The sequence below is a fragment of the Pinus tabuliformis genome, chromosome 7 (genome assembly GCF_031772625.1).
Source record: "Pinus tabuliformis cultivar Carrire ecotype Pingquan chromosome 7, CPIR1, whole genome shotgun sequence".
NCBI classification, from domain to species: domain Eukaryota; kingdom Viridiplantae; phylum Streptophyta; class Pinopsida; order Pinales; family Pinaceae; genus Pinus; species Pinus tabuliformis.
Genome location: NC_142293.1, coordinates 1,504,200,976 through 1,504,221,389, shown reverse-complemented (window position 1 = coordinate 1,504,221,389; position 20,414 = coordinate 1,504,200,976).

The window sequence follows — 20,414 nt, the reverse complement described above, 5'->3', positions numbered from 1 at the left end:
CTCAAGATGTTATGGAATTATTATTTGTGTAGTGTTATGAAACCAGCTTAAGAAAAGATAGTTCAACACCTTAGAATTCAGCCTCTTCGAGGGGGCAATCTCCTTTACATTACATAAATGAACAATTCTTCGATGCTTCAAATGACAAAACCTCCTTTCTATATATAGGAGTCTAAGGAGTCACAATATAATCCAGCCGACCTAACAATAATAATATAAAGCCACAAAAATAACAATAGAGGGATTCCATGGGGCACAGAAATAACAATATGGGGGTAATAGGGGCACAACAATATAAATAAGGGGTATAACTACAATAGTAATGGGGTAATCACTAGTATTATAGGGACCCAACATGCCCCTCTCCTTCAAAAAAGTGTTGTCCTCAATGCTTGAGTAGTTCTGGATACTTCTGCATAAAATTCTCATCCTCCCATGTGGAATCTTCAGCGGATAAGTTCTTCCACTTGATAAGATACTCTGAAATTGATCGATTTCGTAGCTGTCGAGTTCTTGTTTCTGTGACTGCTTCCGGTTCCAATATAATTTTTCCTTCCTCGTCAAGTTCTGGCAATATTGTTTGAACTGGGAGCTTGTCGCCTATAACCTTCTTTAAACATGAAACATGGAAAACTGGGTGCAATCGAGAAGCTGCAGGAAGCTCCAATTTGTATGCCATAGTACCAATCTTTTGCAACACCTTGTACGGACCATAATACTTTGGTGATAATTTATTATCCTTCTTAGCTTGCTTTAGGGACATTTGCTTATATGGTTGTAGCCGTAGGAATACCCAATCACCTACATCAAAACTTCTTTCACTGCGATGTTGATCTGCCTGTTGTTTCATTCTATTTTGTGCCAACACGAGGTTATCCTTTAAGAGTTGGAGGACTTGTTGTTGATGTTCGATGTGATGTTCCACTGCCTGAACCTTAGAATTTTCTCTTAAATATGATGTGATGGATGGTGGTTGATACCCATAAAGTGCCATAAATGGGGTCATTTTTGTTGCTGTATGGAAGGAAGTGTTATACCACCATTCAGCCAGAGGCAACCATTTGACCCATTGTGTCTGTTTATCAGATACAAAGCAACGAAGATATCCTTCCAAACATTTGTTTACTATCTCAGTTTGCCCATCAGATTGAGGATGATAAGATGAGCTATGAGCTAACTGAGTACCAAGACAAGAAAATAATTCTGTCCAAAAATTTCCAGTGAAAATGGGATCTCTGTCACTTACAATAATCTTTGGGTTTCCATGTAGCTTTTGAATTGTTTCCATAAATGCAGTAGAAACTGTACTGGCTTTAAATGGATGTGATAATGCACAAAAGTGTGCATACTTGGTAAGTCTGTCAACTACCACCATGATGACACTCTTTCCCTCAGACTTGGGTAAACCTGTGATAAAATCCATTGAAACCTCCTCCCAACGTTGGCTTGGAATGGATAAAGGTTGTAATAGACCCGGTGTCTTAATTGTTTCAACTTTATTTTGTTGGCAAACCAAACATTCCGCCACAAACTTTTGAATATCTGATTTAAGGCCATCCCAAAAAAATTCCTTCTTAACCCTGTGGTAAGTTTTTAAAAATCCTGAGTGCCCTCCTAAGGGAGAAGTGTGCAATTCCATAAGAATCTTTTGTTTTAGCTGGGAATTCTTACAGAGGTATAAGCGATCTTTGTACCATAACGAATCATTTTTCCAGCTAAATGTATCAGACGTACTGGAATCTTGTTGTAGCTTTCGAATAAGTGCCCACACTTCTTCATCATTCTTCCATTCCTCCCTTGCTTCGTTTATCCAATCTGGTTGGATAATAGAAATGGTGCACAACAATGCTTCCACATCCTCATCCTTTCTTGAGAGTGCATCTGCCACCACATTTTGCTTCCCTTTTTTGTAGATGATTTCAAAGTCATAACCCAACATCTTTGTGACCCACTTTTGTTGCTCTTCAGAGGATAATCTTTGTTCTAAAAAGTATTTAAGGCTATCATGATCCGTTTTTACCTTGAAGTGTCTTCCCATTAGGTAGGGTCGCCATTTCTTAAGTGCATGGAGTATTGCCAACATTTCCTTCTCATAAATAGCTTTGCTTAAAAACTTTCCCTTGATTGGACGACTTTCAAAAGCAATGGGTCTTTCATCTTGCATTAGAACAACACCAATTCCATTTCCTGAAGCATCACATTCCACAATAAAGGTTTTTGTGAAGTCCGGTGTAGCTAAGACCGGTGCTTGGCACATTGCCTCTTTAAGATGTTCAAAGGCCTTTGTTGCTTCCGGAGTCCATGAAAATGCATCTTTCTTCAATAATGTTGTTAGAGGTGCTGCTATTCTCCCATAATTCTTAACAAACTTGCGATAATACCCTGTCAACCCAAGAAATCCTCGCAGATGCTTTATGGATGTGGGGATTTTCCATTCCTTAATGGCTTTAATTTTGCTAGGGTCTACCTTAACTCCTTCATGAGATACAATATGACCCAAATATTCCACCTCCTGGACTCCAAAGAAACATTTGGATCTTTTTGCATATAATTGTTTCTCCTCCAATAGTTGTAGCACCTTGTCAACATGTTCAACATGATCCTTCCAAGACTTGCTGTAGATTAGTATATCATCAAAAAATACTAACACAAATTTTCTAAGGAATGGTTTGAAAATTGAATTCATCAAACCTTGAAATGTTGAAGGTGCATTGGTAAGGCCAAAAGGCATGACCAAAAATTCATAATGACCCTCATGAGTTCTAAATGCCGTTTTCGGAATGTCTTCAATCTTCATTCTGATTTGATGATATATCGAACGAAGATCCAACTTGGTGAAGTAAATTGATCCATGCAATTCATCCAGTAATTCATCAATGACAGGAATGGGGAACTTATCTTTAATAGTGAGCTTGTTGAGCTCCCTATAATCCGGACACATGCGCCATGATCCATCCTTCTTGTGCACCAATACTACTGGAGCAGAGAAAGAACTTTGACTTGGTTGAATTATACCAGCCTCTAGCATTTCTGCAACCATACGTTCAATTTCACTTTTTTGGACATAGGGATATCTGTACGGCCTGATGTTTGGAGGAACACTTCCTGGAATCAGATGAATAGCATGATCATGATCACGCATAGGTGGGAGACCTTTGGGAGTCTCAAATACCTTGGAATGATTGTCCAGGACTTTTTGGAGATCTGGAGAAATAGATGATTCCGATGTGGAAACATCTAGCGAACATAATTGTGCAATTACACCTCTTTGCTCCTTTTTTAGAAGCTTTGTCATACCATTAGAGCTGATTATCTTTCCTGGTTTCCCTGCAATACCCCTTAATTCAACTTCCTTTCCTTCCGTAGAAAATTTGATGAAAAGTTCTTGAAAATTAAAAGCTATTGTACCCAAGGATTGTAGCCATTGGACTCCTAGTACAACATCAGCACCTCCCATTGGAATGGAAAGCATTGGGCTAGTCAATACATATTCTCCCATGGATAGCTTGATATTATGGCACTTTCCAGAGCAATTTATTGTTCCTCCATTTGCAATCATCACTTGACACTCTGGTGCTGGATATAGGAAGCAATTCAATTCTTTTGCTACCCTACAATGAATAAAATTGTGGGTGCTTCCTGAATCAATCAACACTATTACCTTTTTCTTCTTGATTTGTCCTTCTATCTTGATGGTTTGAGGAGTGGTAATTCCCGCCAATGCATTACAAGATATGGTCGGATTTATTTGTTCTTCATCTAGGCTTTGTTCCTGGAGTATATCTTCTTCTTTTGACCTTTCTTGCTCCTTTTCTTCTTCCTCTTCACAATCTATGTAGAATAATTTCTTCTCAGCACACTTATGACCTTTAGTGTATTTGCTATCACAACTGTAACAAAGCCCTTTTGCTCTTTTTTCTTCCAATTGTTGTGGTGTCAACCTTATAGGTTGTGGAAGACTAGGGGCAACAACACTTCCGTCTTTATAGTTGTGAGTGGTATGCTTCCTAGTTGCCATAATTTTGCTTTCCATTCTAACCTGAATGCCTTCTCTAATGAATCAGGTTCCCAAAGGCGAACATCATGTTGGATATTATCCTTTAAAAACCCTATGAACACATCAATCCTATGCTCCTCTGGAATATCTTTTACCCTTATGTTCAATTTTTGGAACTCCTCAATGTGCTCCATTACTGAACCCTTTTGTTTGAGACTTATCAATTGGCTAAAAAAAGTGTTGCTTTTTGTATCTTCATAATGTGCTATCAATTCTTCCGTAAAAATTGCCCAAGTGATAAATTGTTTACGAGAGCAAAGCCATTGATACCATACAAACTGATTTGGTTCCAAATATACAGTTGCCATACGTACCTTTTGTGTGTTTTGCACATTATTGAGATCGAAGAATTGCTCCATCTGTAATATCCATGTGGCGGGATCCTTGCCATCAAACTTCCTCATATCGATTTTTGGAATATGGTGAGTCTTCGATCCAAAATTAGCATCTATGGAATCATGATTAACATTTCTTTTGTTCTCATCATGAGTTTCCTTTAGTACCCTTTCACCCTTAGGGACTATTTCTTGTAGCAACTTATTCATATTTATCTTCAATTCGTCCATGTCTGTCTTCAAATCTATCTTCAAATCATCCATCTTAGCTTCCACGTCAATCATCTTAGCTTCTACGCCTTTCTTTAAACAGTCCATCTTAGCTTCTACACCTTTCTTTAAACCATCCATCTTAGCTTCTACATCTTTCTTTAAACCATCCATCTTAGATTCTGTTCCTTTTTGTGCAAGGGACAGTTGTTGCACTTGGTCTTGTAATTTTGATATATCATGTTGCATTTCTTCCTCTTCTTCATGAGTCATGCTAGAGATTTCAGGTTCCTTACTAGGTGTTTGCATTTTCTTTCCTCGGGGCATCATTTACCGATAATAATGCTCTACTATGCCCCTTGAATTCCTTCAAAATAAATTTTCAAACCAAGCTTAAGCAAAAATTTAAGAAAATCTACACACCTTTTTTCACTTTGTAGGAGCTCGATATTGCCTCTAATGTATCTCTGTAGTTTCCAACCATCTACTTCTGAATTTGCGAGTTGTAGTAGCCCTCTGTGTCCTCTTTCCAATGCCACAAGTCTGACCCAAATTGGATTCTCCAAGGAAGAGTTATGTGAAATCTCCCACAGTGACTTGCTTATAGACTAGTTCAGTAGAGCGAACTTGTATGACGTTCCACGATTCACTGTTTCAACCTTTGGATCTAAAACAAGCATACAAGAAACTACAGTCCGTCCTCTTTCTGTAACTTCTTACTAAATTTCAATCCGATCCCCAGAGAGAAAGTTATGACGATTTTCCCCAGGTCACCTGTTTTGAATGTAATTCAGGAGTCTGCAAAAAGACCAACTTCCTCAGATCATATCTCCGCAAATATCGCGTGAAAAGCTCTGAAATTCGCACCCAAGTTTCAGCACGATTTCTTCTCAAATGGGGTTTTTCTGCGACTTTTGAAACGTCACAGAAAAAAAGTTATAGCGAAAATTCCACGATGACCTGTTTGGAGCAGCGAAACCCTAGAATCCAAAGCTCTGATACCAAATGTTATGAAACCAGCTTAAGAAAAGATAGTTCAACGCCTTAGAATTCAGCCTCTTCGAGGGGGCAACCTCCTTTACATTACATAAATTAACAATTCTTCGATGCTTCAAATGACAAAACCTCCTTTCTATATATAAGAGTCTAAGGAGTCACAATATAATCCATCCGACCTAACAATAATAATATAAAGCCACAAAAATAACAATAGAGGGATTCCATGGGGCACAGAAATAACAACATGGGGGTAATAGGGGCACAACAATATAAATAAGGGGTATAACTACAATAGTAATGGGGTAATCACTAGTATTATAGGGACCCAACATGTAGTTTATTGTACTAACATTGGTATTATAGCATTTGAGAAAGGAAAGCCAAATATTGTTGAAGGTAATTGGAATAAAGAAATTCCAAAGGAGTTGGGTAAGAGTTCATGAGTTATGGTTTTGTTTCATGTAATTAGAGAAATGTTTTAGAAAGAGATTCAAGATATTTTGCAAAGTGTTTGAAAAAATCCGTGAATGAGAAATGGTATTATTTGTTTTATCATTATGCATGAATAAGTGTTAACTTGTAGCCTTTCAAAGAAGGAAATAGATGCATACCTGAAATATACTAGGGGGATTCACTAGATTAGTTGTTGAAATAAAAATGCTAAAAAAGAAAATGGAAGCTAGGAGTTTTAAAGAGAATCATTGATGTAATTTTCAATCATTATGTATTGCAATAGTTCAGGATGCTTGCCATGGGTTTGTAGGAATGATTGAATGAAAATAATGCTTGATGAATCTCAAATCCCTTCAATTCACTTATTTTGAAAGGAATTTAGACAACACATAAGTAATTATAATGTAATTATAGGTTGTTATTTGTTTTTAATAGCAGTAGATTCAAGCTTGCACGTCACCTGTTTGACAAAATTTGTAAATGAAATTCCTGGAGTTAACATATTTGCTAGTTTTTAAAAACGCATCAATGCATGGTTTAGTACCGATTCAGGACAACATCAGGGGTTATCCACGCCAATTGGCCTATGACCCCTAATTTGATTCCAAAAAAATACTTTTCAAAACCTAGATTGTTAGGCCCCTATACTACTAGTGTAACCCCTTATTGTTATTAGTACAACCCCCTTATTATATTTTTGTACCCATGTAGTCCCCATATTGTTATTATTGTGCCCCATAGAAGCCCACTATTGTTATTATTGTGCCCTTACATTATTATTGTTATGTCGGCTCTGATTATATTATGACCCCTTAGACTCCTATATATAGAAAGGAGGTCTTGTCATTTGTATCATTTAAGAATTGTTCATTTGTGTAATGTAAAGTAGGTTGCACCCTCGAAGAGGTTCAATTCTAAGGCGTTGACTATCTTTTCTATCTTTTTGTGAGCTGGTTTCATAATATTTGGTATCAAAGCTTTGGATTCTAGGGTTTCGCTACTCTAAATAGGTCATCATGGAATTTTCACTATAATTGTTTTTTTGTGACGTTTCAGATGCTAAAAAAAAAACCCATTTCGGTTGAAATTGTTCTGAACCTCGAGTTTGAATTTCAAAGCTTTTCGTGCTCTATTTGCGGAGATATGATCTGAGGAAGCTGGCCTTTCCGTAGACTCCCGAATTACATTCCAAACAGGTGACCTAGGGAAAATCTTCATAACTTTTGTTTTGAGCATCAGATTGAAATTTCGTAAGAAGTTACAGAAAGAGGACAGACTGCAGTTTCCTGTATATATTCTTTAGATCCTTAGGTTAACACAGTGACACGTGGCATTTCATACAAGTTTTCTCTTCTGAGAAGGTATATAATCAGGTCATCTTGGGAGATTGTACATAACTCTTTCTTGGAGAATCTAAATTCGATCAGACTGGTGGCATCGGAAAGAGGACGCAGAGGGCTATTGCAGGTCGCAATTTGAGAACTGGAAGAACCAAAATTATAGAGTTATAGTCATTTCAAGATCGAGCTACTAAAATCAAGAAAAGGTGATATGAGGAAGTTTGATGGCAAGGATCCGGTAAATTGGATACTTCAGATGGAGCAATATTTTGATCTACATGGTGTACCACTGTTACAAAAGGTATGAATTGCATCTTCATACTTAGAACTGGATCAATTTTTATGGTATAAAGGGCTTTGTTCTCGTAAAAAAATTGTTACGTGGTCAATTTTCATGGAGGAAATGATAGCACATTATGAGGATACAAAGAGCAACACCTTCTTTAGAGCAACACCACAACAATTGGAAAGAGAAAAAGGGCTTTGTTACAAAGTGGAAAGTAAAATTATGGCAATAAGGAAGTCTACCCCTCACAACTATAATAATGGAAGTGTTGTTTCTTCTAGCCTTCCACAACCTACAAGGGTTACACCACAAAAAAATAAAAAAAGGGCTTTGTTACAATTGTGATAGAAAATGCACTAAAGGTCATAAGTGTGCTGAGAAGAAATTATTTTATATAGAGTATGAAGAGGAGGAAGAAAAGGATCAAGAAACATCAAAAGAAGAGGATATGCGCTAGGACCCAACCCCAGAGAAAGAAGAAATGAATCTGACCATATCTTGTAAAGCAATGGCAAGAATTACCACTCCTCAAACTCTCAAGATAGAAGCACATATCAAGAAGAAAAAGGTTCAAGAAGTGAGAGATCACATCGAGAAAGAAGAAATGAATCCAACCATATCTTGTAATGCATTGGCCAGAATTACCACTCCTCAAACTATCAAGATAGAAGGACATATCAAGAAGAAAAATGTTCAAGAAGTGAAAGATCACATCGAGCATCAAGAAATGAATCCAACCATATCTTGTAAAGCATTGGAAGAAATTACCACTCCCCAAACTCTCAAAATAGAAGGACATATCAAGAAGAAGAAGGTTCAAACAGTGAAATATCAGGAAGAAAAGCATAAAGAAACATCAAAAGAAAAGGATACTCACCAGGAACCAACCCCAGAGAAAGAGGAAATGAATCCGACCATATCTTGTAATGCATTCGTTGGAATTACCACTCCTAAAACTGTAAAGATAGAAGGACATATCAAGAAAAAAAAGGTAATAGTGTTGATTGATTCAGGTAGTACCCATAGTTTTATTGATTGTAATATAGCCAAGGACTTGAATTGCTTCCTAGATCCAGCACCAGAGTGTCAAGTGACGGTTGTAAGTGGAGGAACCATAAATTGCTCTAGAAAGTGCCATAATATCAAGCTATCCATGGAAGAATATGTATTGAATAGCCCAATGTTTTCTGTTCCAATAAGTGGTGCTAATGTTGTACTAGGAGTCCAATGGCTACAATCCGTAGGTACAATAGCCTTTAATTTTCAAGAACTTTTTATGAAATTTTCTTCGGAAGGAAAGGAAGTTGAATTAAGGGGTCACAGGGAAACTAGGAAAGATAATCAACTATGATGGAATGACAAAGCTTCTAAAGAAAGAACAATGAGGCGTAATTGCACAATTATGTTCGCTAACTATTCGCACATCGAAATCATGTATTTCTCCATATCTCCAAAAAGTCTTGGACAATCATTCCAAGGTATTTGAGACTCCCAAAGGTCTCCCACATATTCGTGATTATGATCATGCTATTCATTTTATTCCAGGATGTGTTCCTCCAAATGTCAAGCCTTATAGATATCCATATGCCCAAAGGAGTGAAATGAAACATATGGTTGCATAAATGGTAGAGGTTGGTACAATTATCCAACCAATTTTGATAAACAAAGGAAGGCATGAATCGAAGAATGGCGAAGCAGGGTGGGAACTCATTCAAAAGTTGCCGAATATCCCAGTTCCAACAATATTGCCAGAACTTGACAAGGAAGGAAAAATCATATTGGAACCTGAAGCATTTACAGAACCGAGAAGTCGACAGCTACAAAATCGATCAATTTCAAAGCATCTCATCAAGTGGAAGAACTTACCTGTTGAAGATTTCACATGGAAGGACAAGAATTTTATACAGAAGCATCAAGAACTACTCAAGCATTGAGGAAAACACTTTTTGAAGGAGAGGGGCATGTTAGGCCCCTATAATACTAGTGTAACCCCTTATTGTTATTAGTACAACCCCCTTATTATATTGTTGTACCCATGTAGTCCCCATATTGTTATTATTGTGCCCCATAGAAGCCCACTATTGTTATTATTGTGCCCTTACATTATTATTGTTATGTCGGCTCTGATTATATTATGACCCCTTAGACTCCTATATATAGAAAGGAGGTCTTGTCACTTGTATCATCTAAGAATTATTCATTTGTGTAATGTAAAGGAGGTTGCCCCCTCGAAGAGGCTGAATTCTAAGGCGTTGATCTATCTTTTCTATCTTTTTGTGAGCTAGTTTCATAACATAGATCATAAATATGGGCGATTTTGAAGATTGTTGCTGCCAACTGTGTGTGCCTATTGTCAAGTTTTGGGTGAAAGAATAAGATGATTTACTCCCCGTGATTTTGCAGATTGCTGCTGCCAACTGTGTGTGCCTGTTGTCAAGTTTTGGGCGAAATAATAAGATGATTTAGTCCCTATTTTAATATTGTGTCATTTGAAGAATTAATCTATAAATTTTATGAGCTAAATAGGTGGAGGGAGAATCTTATATTCACGTCAAATTTTCTTAGAAGGTTGTGGCTTCCAAGTGTTTGACAAAATGCCTCAATGAGAGTAGATTGCATGCTTGCAAAGTGTTTGTCAAAAGGCCTCAGTGGCTATAGCTCGTAGATTGCATGCTTGCAAAGTGTTTGTCAAAATTTCAATGGATGTATTTTTTGTGCATACAAATTGTTAGAGTAAATGTCCTACTTACTGTAGCTTTTATGCAATAGAAAATTTATGAATAAATTATTTAATGGATATAACTTCCTTTGTCTGCAAGTTTTTGTATGAATGTGAAAATGCATTTAATGAGTTGTTGAAGTGTGAATAGAGAACATGATAGTTGCTACTTTTATTATCTAAATATTTCATTTAAAAAATGGTTGTTGTTGGAAACAATTTTACAACGACTAATTCTTTAGGAATTTGTGCAAATGAGCATAATAAGTTTTGTATGAGCTGCATTTATTCATGGGTGCATTCTTGTGCTTCAATGATCGTAGAAAAAAACTTCTTGTGCCCAATTTATGTAGGTCCATTGTTTTACTTGGCACATTTTGAAGAATAATATGCTTCTAAATTGGTAACATTAGTTTCTCTTGCTGCAACATTGATAATACAATTCTCACAATTGAAGCATTAGCTTAATACTTGGGATTGGGAATTTTAATTGATGAATTTGGAAATGTTTTTGGGTCAATATATTTTGTGATATTAAGAGAAAGTTATCCCCGAATTCTTATGTTATATTCTTACATTGAAATAACTAAAGGATCATGGTTACATGATAGCTAAGTTAGTCATATTATGAGTAAAAAAAAAAAAATGAGTAATAGTATTCAATGTGACCTTTACTTCTCTATACTAAAGATGGTTGGTAAGGTGGGACCTTACACATGTTGATATGGTCTCTGTTGGTTCTCTAAGCTCGATGACCCAATACATATTCTCAAGATGAGCATCCCACCATGATTGTGCCAAGCCCTCCAATGGTAGACTAGTGATTTGAAATTTCATTTCCTCTTCCATCATTTATGTTCTAAAATAGTTGGAGAGACTATGAAGCCAAGAATCGACAACCTCACCATTCATTTGGCCTTACAAGTTGGGAAATTAAAAGTGTGTATCTAGATATGTTTTCCCTGGAGTGCGTTGTTGTTTTTGCAACATAATTAGCTCTTTAAAATCCATGGCTAAATCATGGATTGGTGAGTCCTTAGTTAAGGGTTCTCGATAGGGCGACATGATTTTCATCCACCAGAGGGATAGAAATGTATGACCCAAAAAAATCTTCGAACAAGTGGATGGCTTCCAAGGTCTTATGCTTTGATACCAATTGATCTACCTGCATATCTAATCCAAAAAATCACATAAAATAACAATATAGATTTGAGAAAAGAGAATAACACATAAGTTTTAGAAACAATACCAAAAACATATTATGAGCAAGAGATGAGCATTTTATAAACAATGCAAACATTCTCCTTATTTAATTTTTAATTACGAAATATATTGCATAAAAATGAAATACATTATTAGATAAAACAAATACATTGAGATGTTTCCTTTTTTTCTACTCTTAAATGTTTCCAAGGAAGGAGTGCACTTTTTCTTGATTTCCCAATCAGTTAGATGTTTCTGATTTGTGTGCCTTTCTTGATTTCCCACTAATGCTCTCGACTCTATAAAATTAAAGAACATAGCTTTGTTCCATTAGAAAGCTAGGCAAAAGCAAAAAGTGGTCAGCAGGCTTATAAAGATTAGTTACGAATGCTATATATGTTTATCATGTCCTATATTTAGGATAATACCATTTGTTTGCTTAAATGAGGATATTTCACTTTGGGTATAATTTGACTAGGATTCACTACCTGCCGCCTTAGAAGCACAACTAGAACTCAATGAGCATAACAATACATTCAGGGACAATCAAGTGAGTCTTCCATAATTGTAGTAGCATAAGTCAATGTAATTTTTGTAGTTTTCTATCTCTTTTTGTTTTGTCTTGCATACCTGCCTTGTTTGATTTGCAGTAGAGCAGTTTGGGATAAGGGAATGGAAATGAATAAAAGGGAGGTTGGGTGTTTATGTAGAGATGGGGTTGATTATTTAGATGGGTATTTCCACCAGGGGAATAAGTTTCTAGGTGGGACGAGGGTACTGAAAAAGGAGAAAATCAGAGAAGAAGATGAATTTGAGGGGTTGATCAGAAGGGATTTTGGGCATCATGAGAAGGGTGTGGCCCACATCAATAATGGAACCTTTGGGTTCCTCACTTGTTCTATGTTATCCTTGCTACGAATGATTAGAAGGCAAAAATATTGAATGTTCTAGTCCTTGAAAAGCTCCATTTTTTTGGGATAAATTATATGTTTAAAAGAAAGATCATAAATTCGTTATCCGTGAGTACTGTATGGTCACTTACATTGAAACAAAAGCACAAGGAAAATCAATAAAACAAAACTATACATTTACCTTTTGCTGCAAATGTATAAATAAGCTAGCTCACTTAGGTATGGATGCAACTAAAGATGCAACTAAAGAACATACTCAATGCTCCAAGGAGTCAAGGGTATACACAGGTCATACAAATCCTGGTTTAATTTCTCCATTTAAATAGGCTATATTTCACATGAATACTATGGGGCAATATCATGGGTCATTTTCATTTTTTATTATCGTTTTATTTTTATAGGGTTTTTTACTCTATATATATATATATATATATATATCTATATATATATATATATATATATATATATATATATATATATATATATATATATATATATATATATATATATATATATATATATATATATATATATATATATTTTAACCTAGTTAAAATGTTTATATTACATTACATTACAACATATTTACTACACTAGGTTGGAGAGTTCTCTGCAACTTGCAATTAGGTTGAGAGGGTCAATACCACGGGTTCTTAATACCATGAGTCGTTTTTATTTTTATAGAGTTATTTTATTTTATTATTTTTGGTTTTATTTTATTTGATTTTGATTGAGTTAAAATGTTTACATTACATTACAATATCTCTACTATACTGGGTTGGAGAAAGTGCAAAACAATATATTATTAAATATGTAAAAATATATATTATTAAAAAATGAAAAAATAAAATAGTTATATTTTAAATTTCATTAAAATTAGTTGACAGATTAGAAATATTAATGAACTATTATTCAATTTATTTTTTTTTGCTAATTATTAAAAAAATAATGTTATATTTAAATTTTGATTTTAATGATTAATTATAATTGAATAGTTATTAATTTATTGTAATAAATTATATATATATATATATATATATATATATATATATATATACGGTAGAGATTAAAAAACAAAAGAAATAAAAATAAATTTTAGAAAAAAATTTTATAAATATAAATGTAAACAAAGTCGATTTTTTTTAATAAATCACTTATTATTATATTAAAAATATTAAAATTAAGTAAAGGAAATAATAGTAAACATAGATGTAGACCACGTAAATTAAAAGGGGGAAAAACAAAAAAACAACCGCATTAAAATAAATTGCGTTATGAAAACTATAGTTCATGGATAATGATTTTGTGAAAAGTACATCTGTTTTTTGAATTTTGATCTTGGGTGAGAACACTTTTGCCTCTCTTTGATTGAATGTTACCCATATCAATCAAATTTCATTAATGCGTACAAAGAGCGAATCTCACTTATCAATGAGAGACCTGTTTCATGCATCATCAAATTTCATTAATGTGTACAAAGAGCGAATTTCACTTATCAATGAGATACCTGTTTCATGCATCATCACAAGGGATACAATTTTATTTAGTCTTTGATGTGATTTCATCGTTAATTTGAAATTGAAAAAAAAAAAAAAAAAATTAAAGGGATTGTTTTGGAATATTTTTATATTAAATTGTATATAAATATTAATATAAATTTATTTTAAGTATGGATTTAACATGAATAGAGAGATCAATTTTTTTCTCATGTAAATTTTTTAAAAATACAAAATACAATGTGTTATTTTTCATTGTTTAAATTATATTTTTAAATGTTAAATAGAATATATATAGGATCAATTAAAAAATTTAACCCCACACACACACACACATATATATATATATATTTTGATATATATGAAGTTGATATCGACATAAATTAGTTAAAATAAATTTTCAAATCGTTTATATAAATCTCTTGTTGAAATATTTTTGAAAAATATTAGATGTAAACATTTTATTCACACATTTTTTTATTTCTAATTACTTTACAACATACCTTTTTTTTTAATTATACATATTATTTTTCTATTTAAAATCTTATTTTTAAATTTAAATTTTTATTTTAAAGGGGCAGAATGACAAATAAACCTGCACATCCCTTTATACTGAATTGTATTGTAGAATGAGCTTCTCGACTTAATCCCTTTATACTAAATTGTAAAATGAACCATTTAACTCGACAATATCCTCCAAAATTATAATATTAATTTTTAAATAAAAAATATTTGAATAGGAAAATGATATTGCATACCATTCGTAAGACATATAATAAAACAAGTGCTAATTATATAACTCATCCTTTCGACAAAAATGTTTTTGCATATCTATCTAAATTTACAATGATTTGTTATAATTAATATTCACCGTTTTATTTAAGTCAATTTAGAATCCATCAATTACAATTTTACTACTAAAATATTGTAGAATATATTAATATTAACAAGTTATTTTTATAATTTAGTTTATTTATGGTTTATTTAAGTCAATTTAGAATTAAACAATTACAATTTTACTGATAAAATATTTTTGAATATATTAACATTAATAAGTTATTTTTATAATTTATTTATTTATGGTTTATTTAAGTCAATTTACAATCAGGGAATTGTAATTTTATTAGTAAAATATTTTAGAATATAGATAAATTGAATAAATATGATTGTCTTTTATAGAGTTTTATTATTAAATTTTTTATAATTTAGTTAGAAAATATAGATATTACATTATTAGAAATGAAAATTATTAACAATTATATAATGGTTAACAATTTATTTTTATTTATTTATTTATTTTATTTTATTTTATTTTATTTTATCTATTCGACTAACCTAAGTATTCATGGGGGATTTGAACCAGTGACCTATCGCAAGGAGTGCGATAACAGTGCACCCATTCACTGTCAATCCAAAGCCCCGTGGGCTTATAATGGTCAACAATTAGCAATTATTATAAAATAATATTAACAATTATATAATGGTAAACGATTAACAATTATTATAAAAGAACATAATAATTTAGTAAGATATTAATTAAGGATGTAACTATATAAGTCGAATTCAATCTAATGTTGAGTTGGTAGAAAGTAATTTTTTTAGATAGATTTGCTCCGTACAAATATTTCGTGGACATAGTAGTCATCGATCTCCAAGGACCGTGAACCACATAGAAAAAAACATAAATGCAACTATTATTTAGTTGAGTCAAACACTCTAAAAACGTTTTTTAAACATCATTAGCTTAAATTAAAAAAGGTGTATTTTGTTTATTTAAAAACTTATAATCACTAATATTTCAAATTCAAAATTTCCACTTAAATATTAATGGGAATATTAGTGATTATTCCCATTTTTCTCTTTAATAATGGGAATCAGTAACATACATACATACATACATACATACATACATATATATATATATATCTATATCGCTTCAATAAATACCAAAAATAATATATATGGATTATGTGGAAGAAACTCTCTATCTATTTTTTTCGACCAGTAGGAAGTCTCATTCTCATTTTCATAGCCTTTTGATGGATTCATTGGAACCAACTTCATTTTGAATGTGCATGCTCCGATCATCCACTCCAAATTTGCGCTCATCATCAAGAATCACTTTTTCCAACCAACTTCATTTTGAATGTGCATGCTCCGATCATCCACTCCAAATTTGCGCTCATCATCAAGAATCACTTTTTCCAACTAGAAAGTCTCATTCACATTTTCATAGCCTTTAATTTCCTTGTCATATTAGTTTTCCTTATCACTTTTTTCTTTGATAAATTCAATAGAAACAGCTTGTTTTGAAGATGAATGTTTCAATTGCATACTCCAAATTTGTGCTCATCATCACAAAGCAACTTTATTTTAAACTTAATGAATAATGCATTAAGCTCCTTGTAAATGAAAAGAAATGAGTTGCTAAACTCCTTTGGAAATACTTTCATTTTATGCAGGGTGCTTCCCTACTCTAATTTAAAACAAGGAGGGATTGGCCTTAAGCATCATGCCCTAGATATCTCCTTTGGGTGCTTTGCCAATTGTGTCTCTAACCTTGCATAAGGCCACTAATAATGAGCAACCCTATAATCATTTATCTGTAATGGAGTTCGATCCAAAATGGGCTTTCTTTAAGGATTCTAATTCCTGGGGTGCTTTCATACCAAATGGGAAAGCTACAACATAGATTATAAACGTGTCATCAATGCAACCATTGCAAAAATTCTATAACTAAAATGCTAGCGAATAATAGTAGGGACAGTGAGGTTAAAACAAGATGTGGTTGTTGAAATATGGAATAAAAAGTGTGGATGTGGGAGAAAATGAGGTAACGTGTGGATTTCACATATGATTACCCAAAAAAAAAACAAAACATCGGGAACTTCAAGCGGATCATTGAGAACAATCTTCTTCATGGTGGTTCTATATTGTTTATCCTTATTGTTTAGTTCTATATTGTTTATCCTTATTGTTTAAGCAATCATTCTGACATTTACTTGATGCGTTTATGAGATCATACCCACATGTACTTAATGGATTTTGGGGAAAAGAGTCACATTATTTTGTCATGGAAATATTTTCATCTATTTGATAACAAAGCAGTGCTCAACACAATGTCCATCGAATATTTTAGAACCATATGCATGGTCAAATGAATATAGTCATTTGAAATATATTGGTAAGGTTATTGAATGGACAAAGCTATGGCAAGTGTAGTAAGTGATATTGAAACTCACTAAAAATACCTTTCGTTAAAATGATGATCAATGGTGAAGAAGTTTCTAATTATTCAACACATCATTTTTAACGAGTAATTACATTAAAATAAAAAAAAAACATTTACAATATAATTATTCAACTAAGTTTTCAAAATAGATTCAATAAAATAATTTTATTAAATCTAATAAAATTATATAATTATATATATATATTAAAGAAACAAATATATTTGGTATTATAGCTATATAATTTTAAAACCATAACCTTTTACAACATGTGCCATGATATTTTCATATGATATCCAAAATTCTTGCCCTATTACATTACATTAAGGATTTTCTTCTTATTGCATACTATTAAACTAAAAAGATTTTTACCATAGATTCTCCCAAAAACTTTATTATAGACTACATATCAACATAACATATATCCAGATAAAAGTTAAATGGAATTATAGGTCCTCCATAGTTGGAGCAACTTGGACTCCGCAATGGGCTGCACGTGGTTCACCCGTGAACAGGGTTGGAATTTAAAAAAAGACCAGCCCGTCAAATTTGATGTTTTTCATAGTTTCCAACTTGTTTTCATAGTTTCAAGGTAGATTTTTGATGGTTTTGTAATTTTTAACCTGTATTTGAAGGGAAAATCACGCCATGACGGACAATTTGCCTGTCAAATTCCAACCCTGCCCGTGAATCCTCAACGCTGGTGCTAACTTCCTCCCTTTGTTCCACATTCATCGCTATCTCCTGATTTTCGTTGTCTCCCTAGTGGCGTGCCATAACATTTCCTTCCAACCTCCTTTCTATGTTTTCGACCTTGAATTCCATCATATCTGTGATCAACTGCAAGCACTCCAATTTTAACTCCAGCAACCCCAACTGAAGGGAGAGTAGTTCTTTACTTGATTTGAATTTTGTTAGCTGCATCTTTGCATTGTGAGATGTCAACATGATTAAAAATTCCACTACCCCGCAATCCTAGCCATATGAACACCAAGCTCTTCACTAACCTCACCCTCGACTTGCTCCATTTCTGCCTGAATTTCCCATAATATCTGTCTCAACGTTATGAGAAATTGAACAACTTTCTCCTTGATTTCATGAACTCTAGAAAACTCCATATATAATGGCGAATTTCCTATCCTGGTCACATTCCAGTGGCCTGCCACATTGAAGGGTGTTGTGCTCGTCAAGACCACTTGCATTGGGTTCATTAAAAACTCAATTCAGAAACTCTATAATTTGAAACCCTGTCCTTCGTCAAAATGGTACGCTAGAATAGTGTTTGAATTGCGTTTTTGATGGTGGAAATGGATTCAACGCCATAAAAAACGTCTAGGACACCTAAAATTTTGAAATTTAACAACTATAACTTGGATTTACAAAAATCCTTGCCGGATTTTCTCTAAATATAACCGAAATTTCTATAACTTTCTGGGCAACTCCTTCGCCTCGTTAGACTACGCGCATTTGAAATATCCCTGTTATCAAATTCTTGTTGATCTGTCTGTTGGGTTCCAGATCCAAGCTTACGTCACCGGTCCAGGTGTCCATGAAAACACAATTAACCATATTTTCATGATGCCTCCTATGCAATATAATTAATGTGAAAATTGATTTGAGAGGATCCTGTATTAAAACCAACATTTGGTCCCTATTCCCAAGCTTAGTTTGCCTCATAATCACCATTAATTCTAGCAACATATTCAACATTAGGGAAGTGGTTTTAATATTATTCCCTCCTCGTTATTTATCCTTAGTTCCCCGAGATTTAATAAAACTCCACAGTTGGCCATGAAATCAACTTTTTTTAAGTGCCTTTTGATATCATGAAAGTCGATGGAATCAAAATATTTGATTAACAACTTGATCCTATGTAAGACCAAAGAGAGCCCAGGATGTTATTTCTTGTGAAACTTTATCACTTATTGAATGATGATCTTGGAGTCCAAAAAAACCCTTTAGATGCGATTGTCACCCTAGTCCCCAAGCAAATTTCAACTAGAATAAAATCCCACATATTACAACAGGTTCATTAATTATTTACTCTATGATAACTTATTCGAAATATCACTCTAAATAGACCGAAAATGTTATTCTTACATTCCTTTTCCTCGTTAACATGGCCATATTCTAAACTATAATATTATGATCCCTCCCTCATTAACTAGATACATATGGCATACTTTTAAAACTGAGGATGTATTAGAGATGTATATGGATTACTAACAAAGAGGTGAAATCATAGTTTTATAAAGTGCACCTATATATCTACGGGTAGGTGCTTTAGGAATAATTTTAAGCCACAAACATATAATAACAAACACGAATAAAAATATCATTTAACTGTTTTATCTTCTTTTTCTTTCTCTTCTCTTTTTCTTCTTCTTTTTTTTTTGGCCAAAAATAAAAATTTGTTTAACCTTATATTCACATTAAATTTTAATTTAAAATATTTATTACAATATTTATATTCTAATCTTTTAACTCATCAAAATTGTTAATATTCTCATTTTTTAACTTATCCAAGATTTAAAAATAATCTCTAAACTTTTTAAGTACATAAATTAAATAATTTTTTTACCCTTTTTTTTGTTTAAATTAAACTAACAAAAAAAATCCCACAGAAAAATTGTCTATTTGCTATTTCATTGAAATCAAAATATACAAAATTATTGTTCCAATAAAAACTCTTGAATGTGTCTGTCAAAGATATGGCATTCTAAGAATCCAGAATATAAAATAGTCAAGCATAAAAACATGCAAGGTCCCAACAATTGTAAACAACTTTAGTTCAGAGAAACATGTTGGCATTCACCCTAAAGACATTAGTGATTGTTTCTTGAATCATTAAATGTCCTACAAGCAGGAGTAATGCTTCCTTTGATCTTTTTCCCACTTCAACATTGTGTTCCCTATTGATATGTGATACCTCTAACTCCTCAAAAAATTCTTGTAATTAACGAATTCTTTGTTACCAAGGATTTAGGGCCAAACTGTGTAATGTGCCAATCCCCAAGAACCAATCAATAACCACTTGAGAATCACCAAATATTTGTAAGAATTCACCTGCCTAGACATTGCAAAGTCAAGGATGAACCAAAACCCAATTAATTTTTCTTTATTATTAGTTCCAGGCCCCAATCCCAGGCTAAGAAGGAAAGTGTGATTGTTGTTT